This window comes from Cricetulus griseus, chromosome 4, assembly GCF_003668045.3.
Source record: "Cricetulus griseus strain 17A/GY chromosome 4, alternate assembly CriGri-PICRH-1.0, whole genome shotgun sequence".
Lineage (NCBI taxonomy): Eukaryota > Metazoa > Chordata > Mammalia > Rodentia > Cricetidae > Cricetulus > Cricetulus griseus.
Window position 1 is genome coordinate 163,733,322 of NC_048597.1, and position 13,828 is coordinate 163,747,149.

The following is a 13,828-nucleotide window of genomic DNA, read 5'->3' on the forward strand; positions in this document are numbered from 1 at the left end:
GTGTTTTCCTTTAGATTACGATAGAAATATAAAACAATGCCACGTGGGCACTGCTCCATTCTACCAAGGACCAGAGCGGCACCATATGCAGTGGGTTGTTGGGTCTTCTATATCAATTAATCATTAGCCAAGAAAATGTCCCCAAAATTTGTTCACAGGCCAAAATGATGAAGGTTCCCTCTTCCTATTTTGTGTTAAGTTGACAAAGACTAACTGCTAGGGAATATTCTTTTACATTGTGTGAATATATGTCACTGTGATTGGTTTAATAAACAAGCTGTGCCTGGATTTATGTTGAGGTCTTTGATCCACCTGGACTTGAGTTTTGTGTATGGCAATAAATATGGATCTATCCATCTTCTACATGATGACATACAGTTATGACTGCCCATTTGTTGAATATGCTTTGTTTTTTTCCAAGGCACTGTTTTGGCATCTTTATAAAAAATTAGGTATTCATAGGTTTGTGGGTTAATGTGATGAACTCAATTTGATTCCATTGGTCCTTGTGTCTGTTTTTATGACAATACCATGCTGTTTTTATGACTATGGCTCTATAGTACTGCTTGAAGACAGGGATAGTGATACCTTCAGAAGTTCCTTTTTTGTACAGGATTATTTTAGCTATCCTGGGTTTTTTGTTTTTCCATATGAAGTTGAGTATTGTTCTTTCAAGGTCTGTGAAGACCTGTGTTGCGATTTTGATGGGAATTGCACTGAATCTGTGGGTTGGTTTTGGTAAGACTGCCATTTACTATGTTGATCCTACATATCCAAGTGCATGGGAGATCTTTCCATTTTCTGATGTCTTCTTCAATTTCTTTCTTCAAAGACTTAGTTCTTGTCATACAGGTCTTTCATTTGTTTGGTTAAAGTTACCCCAAGATATTTTATATTATTTGTGGCTATTGTAAAGGGTGATGTTTCTCTGATTTCTTTCTCAGCCCATTTATCATCTGTGTGTAGGAGGGCTACTGATTTTCTTTTAATCTTGTGTCCTGCTACATTACTGAAGGTGTTTATCAGTTGTAGGAGTTCCCTGGTAGAATTTTTGGGGTCACTTATGTATACTATCATATCATCTGCAAATAGAAAAAGTTTGACTTCTTCCTTTACAGTTTGTATCCCCTTGATCTTCTTTTGTTGTCTTATTGTTCTTGCATAGGTATGGCAAGAGTGAATAGCCTTGTCTTGTTCCTGATTTTAGTGGAATCCATTTGAGTTTCTCTCCATCTAATTTGATGTAGCTGTCAGTTTGCTGTAAATTGCCTTTATTATGTTTAGGTATGTTCCTTGTATCCATAATCTCTCCAAGACCTTTATCATGAAGGGGTGCTGTATTTTGTCAAAGGCTTTTTCAGCATCTAATGAAATGATCATGTGGCTTGTTTCTTTCCGTTTGTTTATATGGTGGATTACGTTGACAGATTTTCATATGTTGAACCATCCCAGCATCTCTGGGATGAAACCTACTTGATCATGGTGGATGATTTTTTGATGTATTCTTGGATTTGGTTTGCCAGTATTTTATTGAGTATTTTAGCAGCAATGTTCATGAGGGAGACTGATCTGTAATTCTATTTCTTTGTTTTAAGTTTGTGTGGTTTGGGTATCAGGGTAACTGTCACCTCATAAAAAGAGTTTGTGAATGTTCCATCTGATTCTATTACTTGGAAGAATTTGAAGAGGAACAGTATTACCTCTTCTTTAAAACTCTGGTAGAATTCTGTGCTGAAGCCATCTGTTTCTGGGCTTTTTTTTTTTTTTTTTTTTTTTTTTTTTTTGGCTGGGGGACTTTTAATGACTGCTTCTATTTCCTTAGGGGTTATATGTCTATTTAAGTTGTTTATCTGGTCTTGATTTAATTTTGGTATGTGGAACCTATCCAGAAAATTGTTCATTTCTTTTAAATTTCCCAGTTTTGTGGAGTACAGGTTTTTGAAGTATGACCTGATGATTCTCTGAATTTCCTCAGTGTCTGTTATGTCTCCCTTTTCGTTTCTGATTTTGTTAATTTGGATATTCTCTCTGCTTTTGGGTTAGTTTGGATAGGGGTTTGTCTGTCTGGTTGATTTTCTAGAAGAACCAATTCTTTGTTTCATTGATTTTTTATTGTTCTGTTTGTTCCCATTTTATTGATTTCAGCCCTCAATTTGATTATTTCCTGGTGTCTACTCCTCCTGGGTGTTTGCTTCTTTTTGTTCTAGAGCTTTCAGGTGTGCTGTTAAATCGCTCATGTGAGAGTTCTTCAAGTTCTTTATGTGGGCAATTAGTGCTATGAACTTTCCTCTTAGCATTGCTTTCATAGAGTCCCATAAGTTTGGTATGTTTTACATTCATTTTCATTAAATTCTAGGAAGTCTTTAATTTATTTATTTCTTCCTTGACCTATCGGTGATTCACTTGAGCATTATTCAGTTTTCATGAGTTTGTAGGCTTTCTGTAATTTGTGTTGTTGTTGAATTCTAACTTTAAGCCATGGTGATCCCATAAGAAACAGGGGTTTATTCCACTTTTTTTTTTTTTTTTGTATCAGTTGAGCTTTGCTTTGTGACCAAGTATGTAGTCGATTTTAGAGAGGGTTCCATGATGTAGTGAGAAGAAAGTATATTCTCTTGTGTTTGGGTAGAATGTTCTATAGATGTCTGTTAAGCCCATTTGAGTCATAACATTTGTTAGTTCCCTTATTTCTCTGTTAAGTGTCTGTCTGGCAGTGGGAGGTATCCTTGAACACATTGGCACAGGAGACTGCTTTCTAAATATAACTCCAGCAGGACAGATACTGAAAGCAACAATCAATAAATGGGACCTCCTGAAACTGAAAAGCTTCTATAAGGCAAATGATATGGTAAATAAGGCAAAATTACAGCCTGTAGAATTGGAAAAGATCTTCACCAACCCCACATCTGACAGAGGGCTGATTTCCAAAATATATAAAGACCCCAAGAAACTAGACATCAAAATTCCAAATAAGCCAATTAAAAAATGGGGTAGAAAGCTAAACAAAGAATTCTCAACAGTAGAATCTCAAATGGCCAAAAGACATTTAAGGATTATTCAACATCCTTAGTCATCAGGGAAATGCAAAATGGCTCTGGGATACCATCTTATACCTATCAGAATCGCTAAGATCAAAAACACTGATACAGGCCAGGTGGTGGTGGCATATGCCTTTAATCCCAGCACTTGGGAGGTAGAGGCAGGTGGATCTCTATGAGTTCGAGTCCAGCCTGGTCTACAAAGTTAGTGCCAGGACTGTTACACAGACAAACCCCGTCTCAAAAAAAAAATCAAACAAAACAAATAAACAAGCAAACAAAAACACTGATGACAGCCTATGTTGGAAATATGTAGAGTTAGGGAACACTCCTCCATTTGTAGTGGTAGCGCAAACTTATATAGCCACTTTGGAAATGAGTATGTCAGTTTCTCAGAAAATTGGGAATCAATCTATCTCAAGACCTAGCATTACTATTCTTGGGCATATATCCAAATGATGCTCAATCATACCACAAGGACACTTGCTCAACTATGTTCACAGCAGCATATTCCCAATAGCCAGAACCTGGAAGCAACCTAGATGCCCCTCAACCAAAGAATCGATCAAGAAAATGTGGTACATTTACATAATGAAGTATTACTCAGCTTTAAAAAAACAAAGACATCATGAAATTTGCAGGTAAATGGATGGAACTAGAAAAAAAAAACATTCTGAGTGAGGTAACTCAGACCCAGAGAAAAAAACACAGTATATACTCACTCATAAATGGATAATAGCTGTAAAGCAAAGGGTAACTAGACCACAATCCACAGGTCCAGAGAAGCTAAGTACAAAGGATCACTCTGGGAAGGGGAAATAGATGAGATCTCCTGGGTAAACTGGGGACATGGTGGATGGTAAAGGGGAGGGGGTGGGCATGAGAACATGAGGGAAAGGGATGGTTGACTGGGTGGAGGGATGGGGTGGTAGAGCAAGGAAAGAGGTATCTAGATAGAGAAAGCCATTATGGGGCTAGGGAGAAACTTGATGCTAGGGAAATTGCCAGAAATCCACAAGGATGACCCTTGTTAAGACCCTAAGCAATAGTGGAGAGGGTGCCTAAAACGGCTTTCCTCTGTAATCAAACTGGTTACTACCCTATCATCATAGAACCTTCATCCAGTAACTAATGGAAGCAGATGCAGAGATCCACATCCAAGCACCAGGCTGAGCTATGGGAGTCCAGTCAAAGAGCAGGAGGAGGGATTATATGAGCAAGGGGTGGGGGTCAGATCATGACAGGGAAACCCACAGAAACAGTTGACCCCAACTTGTGGGAGCTTACAGACTCTAGACAACAGCTGAGCCTTCGTGGGACCAAACCAGGCCCTCTGCATGTAGGCCACAGTTTTGCAGCCTGGTCTGTTTGTGGGATCCCTGACAGTGGGACCAGGATCTAACTCTAGTGCATGAGCTGGCTTTTTGAAATCCATTGCATATGGTAGGATGCCCTGCTCAGCCTTGATGTAGTAGACTGGTGAGGGGTTCATCCTGCCAGGCTTTGATGACTCCCCATGAGAGGCCTTACCCTTTCTGAGGAGTTGATGGAGGTGGTTTGGGGGATGTGGGTCGATGGGGAGAAGAGTAGGAGGGAGAACTGTAGCTGTATGTAAGTGAATTTAAAAATAAATTAAAAAAACAAGCTGACTGGTCAGTAGCTGAACAGGACACAGTTAGGTGGGAAACCCAAAATGAGAACGATAGGATGAGGAAGGGAGGAGATGGGGGAGTCACCAGGTAGATGCAGAGGGAGCAGGAGATGAATGTGCCATGGTAACAAATGTATGGCCACATGGCAGAGCATAAATAAGGAATATGGGTTAATTTAAGTGTAAGAGTTAGCTAGTAATAAGCCTGAGCTATCAGCCAAACATTTACAATTCATATTCAGCCTCTGAGCCGGTTATTTGGGACTGGGCAGTAGGGACAGGAATTGTCTATTTACAACTAACCAGTGTGGGCCCCTCCCTAAGTAGTGATAGAAGCATTTCTTTTATATTCCTATTTACCCTCTGGAAACACATCAGAAATGAAATGAACTACTACATCTCATCTTTATCTTCAGTCTGTCCCCAACTCTTTTAACAAATTCTAAGTCCTTTCTGCATCCCCACCACCTCCCAAACTCAGGAGCTCATGCCCTCCCATGGGGGGCTTTGTAGCCAAACTGTCTAAGGTGTCCCTTGTAAATTCATCGTCTACTGTAACAGAACCATGCAATCTACATTGTTGTCAGTTGTCTTGCTAAAATATGAAGTAGATCACATTATTCCTCTTTTCCCCCTCTATTTCAATTTTATTGAAAATGGATTTTTTATACAATATATCCTGGTTACTATTTCCCTTCCCCAACTCCTTTAAGATTCTCTCCAAATCTCCTCCCAATAATCCACACCCTTTCTGTCTTGCATTAAAAAACAAATAGGCACCCAGAGAGGCCTTTCCTGTTTCTCTGAGGAAACTTCTACATACCTCTCACCTCCTTCTGTAGTGGTGTCTTCTCTGGGCAGAGTTAATTGTTCCCTTTTGTGTCTCCTTGACCACTGTGTGTGGACCTTTATTACAGTCATATGACAGGGCACTGTTTGCTTTCATTACCTAAACATAGGGCCAGCCTTATAAATTAGCAAGGGGCCTGTAGCTTAATTTCTAAAAAACAAAAAAACTTACTTCATCTATAAAGTATTTTTGTAAAAATTAATTTTCTTCATTTCAGGGAGTACTTTTTTATGGAATGAATCTTTCTTTTTTTTTTGAGTTTTCTTTTCTTTTTTTTTTATTTTATTAGTTCAAATTAGGAACAAGCTTGTTTCACATGTCAATCCCTTCTCCCTCTCCCTCCCCTCCCCCCAACATCCCACCTACCCCTAGCCATCTCCCCTCCACTCCCCAGGCAGGGTAAGGCCCTCAAAAGGGGCTCCCCAAAATCTACCACATTATTCAGGGAGTACTTTTATGTGTGCTTGTCAAACCAATGCTTTACAACTAGCATTGGAATTCCAGAAATTAGAATAAGCCAAAATACTGTGGTGAAGGACACTAAGAATGTAGTGTAGACACTTTGGTAATAGATTTAGTTGTGTGTGTGTGTGTGTGTGTGTGTGTGTGTGTGTTTTGTTTGTTTGTTTTTGTTTTGTTTGAGACAAGGTATCACTATGTAGCTCTGGTTGTCCTGGAACTCACTCTGCAGACCAGGCTGGCCTTGAATTCACAGAGATCTGCTTGCCTCTATCTCCCAAGTGCTAGGATTAAAGGTGTTAGTCACTATACCCAACTATGATCTTAAAATATCTTATATACTATTTAAAAATATATCTTGGTAACTATTAATATCAGATATCTTTCTAGGACAACAAGAATGTTTTAGGAAATATGTATTTTTTTCTCCTCTCTGACACTTGTTGTGGATTATGCTTACTGTTAATAACAAAGCTGATTGGCCAATAGCAAGGCAGAAAGAGATTGGGCAAGATAGCCTGACACAGGGAGAATGCTGGGAGAGAAGGGTGGAGTCAGGGCAGTCACTGGCAAACACACATACCGACATCACAAAATTGAAGTTTTGGGATATTTAGATTGAGTAGTCCATATTTCACTTAAAAGTGCTAATATTTGATGTGAAGAATAAAACAATGGTGTCTTTCTATGTTTAATATATGTACCCTAAAGATAATATTGTGATGGAGTTTTTGCTCTATTTCAGATTATTTCCTTCAGAAAGAACCCCAAAGATGGGATTACGGGTTAGTAGTTATAGACCCTCTTAAAAGATCGAATCACTCCAACAAATTGTTTGCTGGAATTTGTTTCAGTTTACTTCTGAGAGTGCCCTTTTTAAATCTTACCAGCTTGAATACTATCTTTTACTTAAATATTTGCTAATATGATAGCCAACTGAAACGTTACAACTTGTCGTGGATTTGCTATTGCAGAGCATAGGATAAGATCAGGGCTTTTGAGTCAAACATGAATTGCATTTGGGGTTAAGTCATGGCTCTGCCATTTCCCAGCAAGGTTACACTGACAAATAACTCTTTTGAGGCTCCACTTTATTCATTACCTTATTTGAACGCCAATAGGAGCTTTCACGCTGAGCCTGGGGTGGTTGTAATCATTAAACAAGACGGTCATGTGAAAAGCACTTCACACAGTTCTGAACACGTGACCAAGACCCAACGCTCCATTTTCAGCTGCAAAGTGCACCAGAGACTTTAGTTTGATTTGTGTACTAGTTAGAGATTTGCACAACATTTTTACTGTTTTCTCCTCTTTGTTGAACCTGTGGGAGGAGGGTCAGCAAGTAAGTATTCCTTTGGTGGTCTCCAGGAACCACATAAACCTGTTTGGTTACAAAGCATGCACCTGCTTCCCATCCTTGAGGAATCTGCAATCTAAAGACTTCTGAGATTAACCTGGACTCTCTGGAGGCTTTTTAATCGTTTAGTGAGGTCTCTAAAGGCGATGGTGGTAAGCCAACTGAAGAGGAAGCTTGCTGAATGTGCTGTGCAGAGTTCCTGGGAAAGCTCCTGTCTCAACAAAGGCAAGCCTAAGGCCGGGAAGATAAATTATTTGTTCCATAAAAGTTAAGTACACTAAATTTTACTTGTAATGAAAGTTCGTTTACAAATGCTAAGTAAAGCATCTTAAACTTAATGCGGTAGGCTGCTGAGGTTTGTATCTTTGCTGTCCTTACAATCACACCAAGTGTTATGCTAAATCCCAGCAGAAAATACCCAGAGCTGGCAGCAGGGACATAACCCCACCAGAAGAAGCTAGCCACTCTCTCTAGTCTAGTGAGTGGACTACAAAGAGACTATGGTCAGAGGGCTAACTTTTTCCAAGTCTAGAATAATTTGTTTGGCTGCTCTTTGGGCCCTACTTCCAACTTTTTGTTAACCTACTCCTATCTGCCAAGGAGTATCCTTGCTTAAAAAACAAACAAACAAACAAACAAACAAAAAACCCTATTATATTATAGGGTCGTACCCACTGGCTTTTTGAGGGAACTTAAAACACTGCAAAATTGAAAGCAGCCAGCCTTATTATTTGGTTAAAATCTGCACAACATAAATGTCCTTTTTGTTGCAAATGCTGGGCCTATTCCCCGGGATCCTGATGCCTAGCACCCAACTACACCCTGGAGCGGCTCCCCGGGTTCCCCCTTCTGCTGGGAACAGCTCCACCTCGGGGGCGCTGGAAACGCCCTCCGCGAGTTCCCTGGCACCAGCGGGAGTTTCAAGTTTCCACTCTCGGGGCGGGGGCAGGCGGCGGGCGCGCGGCTCCGCTTCTTTCACTGCGGGTTTCGGACTCGGGCTCCCGCTGGCCCGTAGCGTCCTCGTCCCTCGGGAAGCCTTGGCCAAGGCCCCGCAGCGCGTCCCTGGCTGAGGCCCGTTCGTCTCCGCCCGTGGCGCCGAGCCCCTGGGGGGGGGGGCGGTAGAGACGCCCTCGCTGCAGCCGCGGCGTTGGCGCTCGGGCCCCGGCCTCGCCCGCCACTGGCGGGCCGCGGGAGGAGGGGGCGCGGGGCGGCCCCGCCTTCCCCCCCGAGGAGGCGCCGGGCGGCCATATTGCCGAGCTGTCTGCGGCGGCGGCGCGTCTCCTCTCAGGCGGCTCAAGGCTCGCACCGCCGCCTCTCCGTTCGCTCGCTGCCAGCCGCGACGCCCCCGCTGAGCCGCGCCTCAGCCAGCCGGCGGCGGGCAGGGAAGGAGCCGCTCATTTTCGGGGTAAGCCCTGCTCCGCGCTCCCTGCCTCCCTCGCCCCCCCCCCCCGGCCCGCTTGCCCGCACTCCCCGCCGAGGCGCTGAGGTGGCGGCCAGAAGTTGCCGGGCTGTGGCGCCTCGGCCCGGGCCTGGCGCGCCTCAGAGACGGGCTCGCGCTTGGCCGCCCGAGAGGCGCCGCCACGGTCGTTAACGGCTGAGCCAGGCCGCTTACCCGGAGTATCCTGCCGCTTTGCGCCGTCCGCCGTCGGCCTGGCCGCGCCGGGCGTCGGGCGGTGCGGGTTCCCGCCGCCGTGGACTGGGCCCCAGGCTCGGCCCGGCGCGCCCCGAGGGCCGTGGCCAGCGTAGGTCGAATGCTCGGGGAGGGGAGGCGCGGTTGGAACTTCTCCCCCGGCCTCCTGTTTGAAAGTCGGGGTGTTGGATTACTAGAGAGCGTGTGGACGCCTCGGCAGCGGGAGGGCTGTCGCGTCGCCGGGCTTGGGGCGCCGGCAGCTCCCTCGACACGAGTCGGCGAGGCCAGGCCCGCGGACTCCCGGCCGCCCGCCCTTAACCTGCTGCTGCTGTCCTCCCGGCCCCTGGCCTTGGCCCGGGTCGCGGAGCCACTGCTTGGTGTAGTGTCAGCGGACCCCAGCAGCAGAGTTCGTATCCCTACCTTTCCGGGCTCCCAAACTCCCATCTTCGAGCTAAGTTTGAAAGGGGGCAGTGCGTTATTTCAGTTGAAATAGCATGTCTGTTCCTACACAGATGTTTCTTTAAACGTTGTCAGGATTCTGGGTGGGTTTTTCTCCTCGCCCGAAAAGATTGGTTATTCGTTGGAAATGTGTTCTAAGGGGTCAACTTCATTAAAAAAAAAAAATATATATATATATATATATATATATATATATATATATATATATAAATACAGTTGAGATTTTTTTGTAGGAGAGGTGCGAGTGCTAAGCCCCGTTGGCTCTATGGAGGCACCAAGATTTGCATGATGTAAATGTAAAAGCCCAAGATAATAAGGGTTTATGTGATTAAAGAGTTCTTGGACACTGCAATCTATTGTTGACCAAGCATCTTTTTTTTTTTTTTCATAGAATACTTATAAGACTGTGACGGAGCACAGAATAAACAAGTGCCCTGTTCATTTTGCTGCATAAATAATGGCATAATCACTTGCCAAAACAGCATCACTGGATTTGGAAAGAGGCTAATGTTAGGGTTGCATTTAAAAAAAAATCTTTAGAATTTCGTTGTTTGCACCAGTGTGCGGTTTATCTTTCAAATTAACAATTTCTTCAAATGTGACAAAATGTACACTCCTTTTCAAGTTGTCAGTATGCTGTGAAAAGAATTACACTAACTTCTTTGCTTAAACCCCTCTGGAAACTGTACTTTGGAATTTAATAAGCAGTTAATATTTGGAAGGAATCGTCACTAGGAGTCTTTAGTTTTGTTTATATGAGGAGTTTGATTGTGACACTTAAGAAATGTTAAGGCCTGGCCTCTGTGGGTCATACATATTGTTTTGTTCATTCCTGAAGCTTCACATAGGAGAGATGTAGGAGGAACTCAGAGTCTTTTATAGAATAGATTTAATAGACTTTGCTGTGAGAAAAACATATTGAGTCTTAATTTTGTGGGAACCGATTACTCAGGTGGAAATGACATTGCTGCTTTAATGTGTGATGGTTAGAAACAACAGGTTTTACTCTTTCTCCCTCTCTTAGTTGTCAGTAGTCACAGGCATGAGAGATCGGAGCAAGAGCTGGTTTTTTTATTTATTGCTTTACCATTCCCAAGAGCGGAATTGGATTTTTATTAACCACTTTTCAGCCTCTGGCCAGTGGTTGGAAGACTTACAGATTTATTTTTTTTTTATTTCTCAATCTTATTATAAAAGTCATGTACAGTCTAATATAGTGGATTCTAAAATGTTGAGTAATGATGAGAGTCCTGGATTTTCATTCGTTTTAAATGTAATGCATTTTACCTTGAGCCATTTCAAAATGGAGTGGCAAATCTTTAACTTTTTCCCCAAAGACCAAAGCCTTGAAATCCTATCTCGTTGAGGTAGTGAGGACTGAGCAGTGCTGGTGGAACATATCTGTAGGGCATAGGTAATAGTTTCCTGTTGTTGGTGCAGCCTGGGAGTCACTCCTTCTTGGATGCTTGCACCTCTTACTGCTACAGTCTGGGAAGTAAGGAAGTTACTCTTAGATGACTTGGGCCCCCTGCAGATCAAGGGCTCCTGGGCACTAATTTACCCTGTTGACATCCTGTATATGTAGCTGGATTAAGTTGCTACTCTGCAAGGCTATTTTAAGTTTCTTGACCATAGGTGTCACCAGAGGGTGTTCCGGGAAAATCTGATTTAAGTAGCTCATGGCATTGGAGATAGAGGTAACTAGTCTGACCACAGAGAGAGTGTTAAAACTATCCCATCTGACCTATTCATCATTTCTGTATGCTTCTTAGTGTTTATATTGGATGTATATCTTAAATCATTTAAAAAAAACTATGAAGCTAATACATTATATAGTAGAGTTATAACCATCGGAAAGACATTAATTAAGACACTGAGTTAAAAAACTGTATTATTGCTCCAGAACTAGGCAATCCTATCCCTGGCTCATTTTTCATTGGTAATTTCCTTGTATTTAGAAAGTGGTAGCACTTCTGCAAGGATGAGCATTACCTGTGTGTCTCAAGTCTGTTAGCTGTAACAAACCCTGGCATGGTGTTTATTAGTTATGATAAGCATCAAGTAATTGTTTTCCAAATTTTCGTCATTTGAATGAAATTAGTGGAATTTGCTATACTAATTCTCAGAAGTGTTTGTGTAAACACATGTGCAAAATTTCTTGACTAATTATTACTGGTGAGGTTTACCTTGTTTTCTTCCTAAAGTATAGCATAAATTTCTTCCTAAAGTATAGTAAAAGTTGGTGCACACACAAAAACATGTACATATACATACACCAAACACCCATAAGCACAAAATGTTGTCTTTTGAAACAGGCATGTGATTTGGAATAGCAACATATCTATATAATATGTATCTTTGCCTGGAAACTGTTTAGAGAGGAATAGTTGTCTGTGTGATCAATTTCTTCTGCTGTCTTTAATAGTGGACTCTAGTACCAGCTTTTCAGAAAAGGTGGGGGTTATATAGGGCTCCACACCAAATAACAATTATGCATAGCAGTCCTCACAAATTCATCAGTTTAAAATAACTAGAATTTTAAAATTATTTTTATTCCATGTGTATTGGTGTCCTTGCCTGCATGCATGTCCACATGAGGGTACCAGGTACCCTGGAACTGGAGTTGTGAGCTGCCATGTAGAAGCTGGGAATTAAACCCTTGTCCTCTGGAAGAACAGCCAGTGCTCTCAACCACTGAGCCATCTCCCTGCTCCAATAAGTAGAATTTTGTTTTTTTGTTATGTTTGTATTGAGGCAAGGTCTCTCTAGTCCTGGCTGTCATGTAATTTCCCATGTAGACCGGGCTGACCTGGAATTCAGAGATCTGCTTCTGCCTCCAGAATGTTGAGATTAAAGGTATATGCCACCATGCCTTGATAATAACCTAGTTTTTGTTGCAACAGGTACTTGGTATAAATTTGGGTATGAGTAAGCTTTGTCTTTCTCTATAGTTGACCTTTTAAGTATAATTGTAAATCATATGTATTATGTTTTATGTATATAAACAAGGTCACTAAACTTTCTACATCTAGCCATGATCACCAAAAACTGCTGAGTACGTTTCTTTATGCTTTATGTACATTGGAAATAATAAAGTAGTAAAGTTAATTTACTTGGAAAGATTGTTTAGTAACTTTTGTGTATTACTCTGCCAGTTAAAATCTATAGGCCAAATCCAGCCTACTCAAGTTTTTGTAAATAAAGTTTTGTTGGAACTTGTACATGCCAATTGTTTACATGTTGTCTCCTTTTGAGCCATGATGGCAACTGTATGGGCTAATAAACCTTTGTCTTTTTGCTGAGAGAGTTTGCTCATCTCTTAAAGAAAAACAAGAACAAAAAGCTTTATTCTATTGAAAGAGTGCTTTAAACTGGACCTAGTACTATAAATCTGTGATCTTAGCTGTCCTGGGATTAGGCAGGGGATTGCAAGTTCAAGGCCATCCTGGAAAACTTAGTGAGGACCCCCCCCCCCATCTCAAAGTAAAAAAGAATATAAAAAGGCTGCAGCTATATTTCACTGGTAGTGTACCTAATAGGGTTCAGTCTCCATTGGCTGGGTGGAGATTGGGCATGTTCTTAGATACAGTATCAAAGAAAGGAGTACCACATTATTTTCTCTAAGATAGTACATTTATAAAGTTAGTGACCTCACTATCAGTAATTAATTCACTGAGTTTTTTCCTAAACTTTAATTCTTATTGGCTTTCAGGACCTTAAACGTTCCCTTTCATTTACAAAAAGTTGAAATGAACTAAGACTTGCTACAAGTGAATTTGTAAAGTTTTGAGCCTTTCTATCATTTAAGATGGAATAACTGAGTAATAGAACATTGTCAACTCTGACGGGGCCCTTCCTCCTGTCATAGACTAAGATTGTATTTTTGACTTTGGTTAGCTGCCGGGATGAGTTGAGTGCTTTGTCTAGATACAAAGTATCTAAGGGAGTAGATGAGTTGAGTGCCTTGTCTAGATACAAAGTATCTAAGGGAGTAAGGGAGGTTCTTTTCCAGAAGCAATCTTTCAAGATATCCACTGCTCCTTAGCCAGGATAGTAGCATGTGCCATATCTCCAATATTGGCACTGTTAATCAAATTGCTTTCATTCTGTTCCCGTTATTTTCCTTAGTAATATACCAAATGTATTGGATTCTTCTCCCCAAATGAAGACAGATCCAAAATGACCTGTCATACATTAACATACTTAATTTAATGTGAATATTCAATTTAATGTATTTTGTTCGAAACTTAAATTATAAAATGAAAAAAACATTGATTGCTGTAAAAACGCTTTATTGAATTATTATATACAAATAAATCAAGCCTCCTGCCAGTTTTTGCAAGTAAAGTTTTATTTGAACACACTGAAGTTCATTTACTTAATT

The 13,828-nt window shown here is 41.5% G+C and overlaps 1 protein-coding gene across 1 annotated transcript in view; it reads left to right on the forward strand.

Moving 5' to 3' along the window:
- The first annotated feature begins 8,627 nt into the window (after positions 1 to 8,627).
- Rdx (radixin) overlaps positions 8,628 to 13,828 on the forward strand; it is a 48,139-nt gene continuing 42,938 nt past the window's right edge. The window contains exon 1 of the mRNA XM_027415105.2: positions 8,628 to 8,760. The gene's annotated coding sequence lies outside the window, so the exon portion shown is untranslated. The remainder of the gene's footprint in view (positions 8,761 to 13,828) is intronic.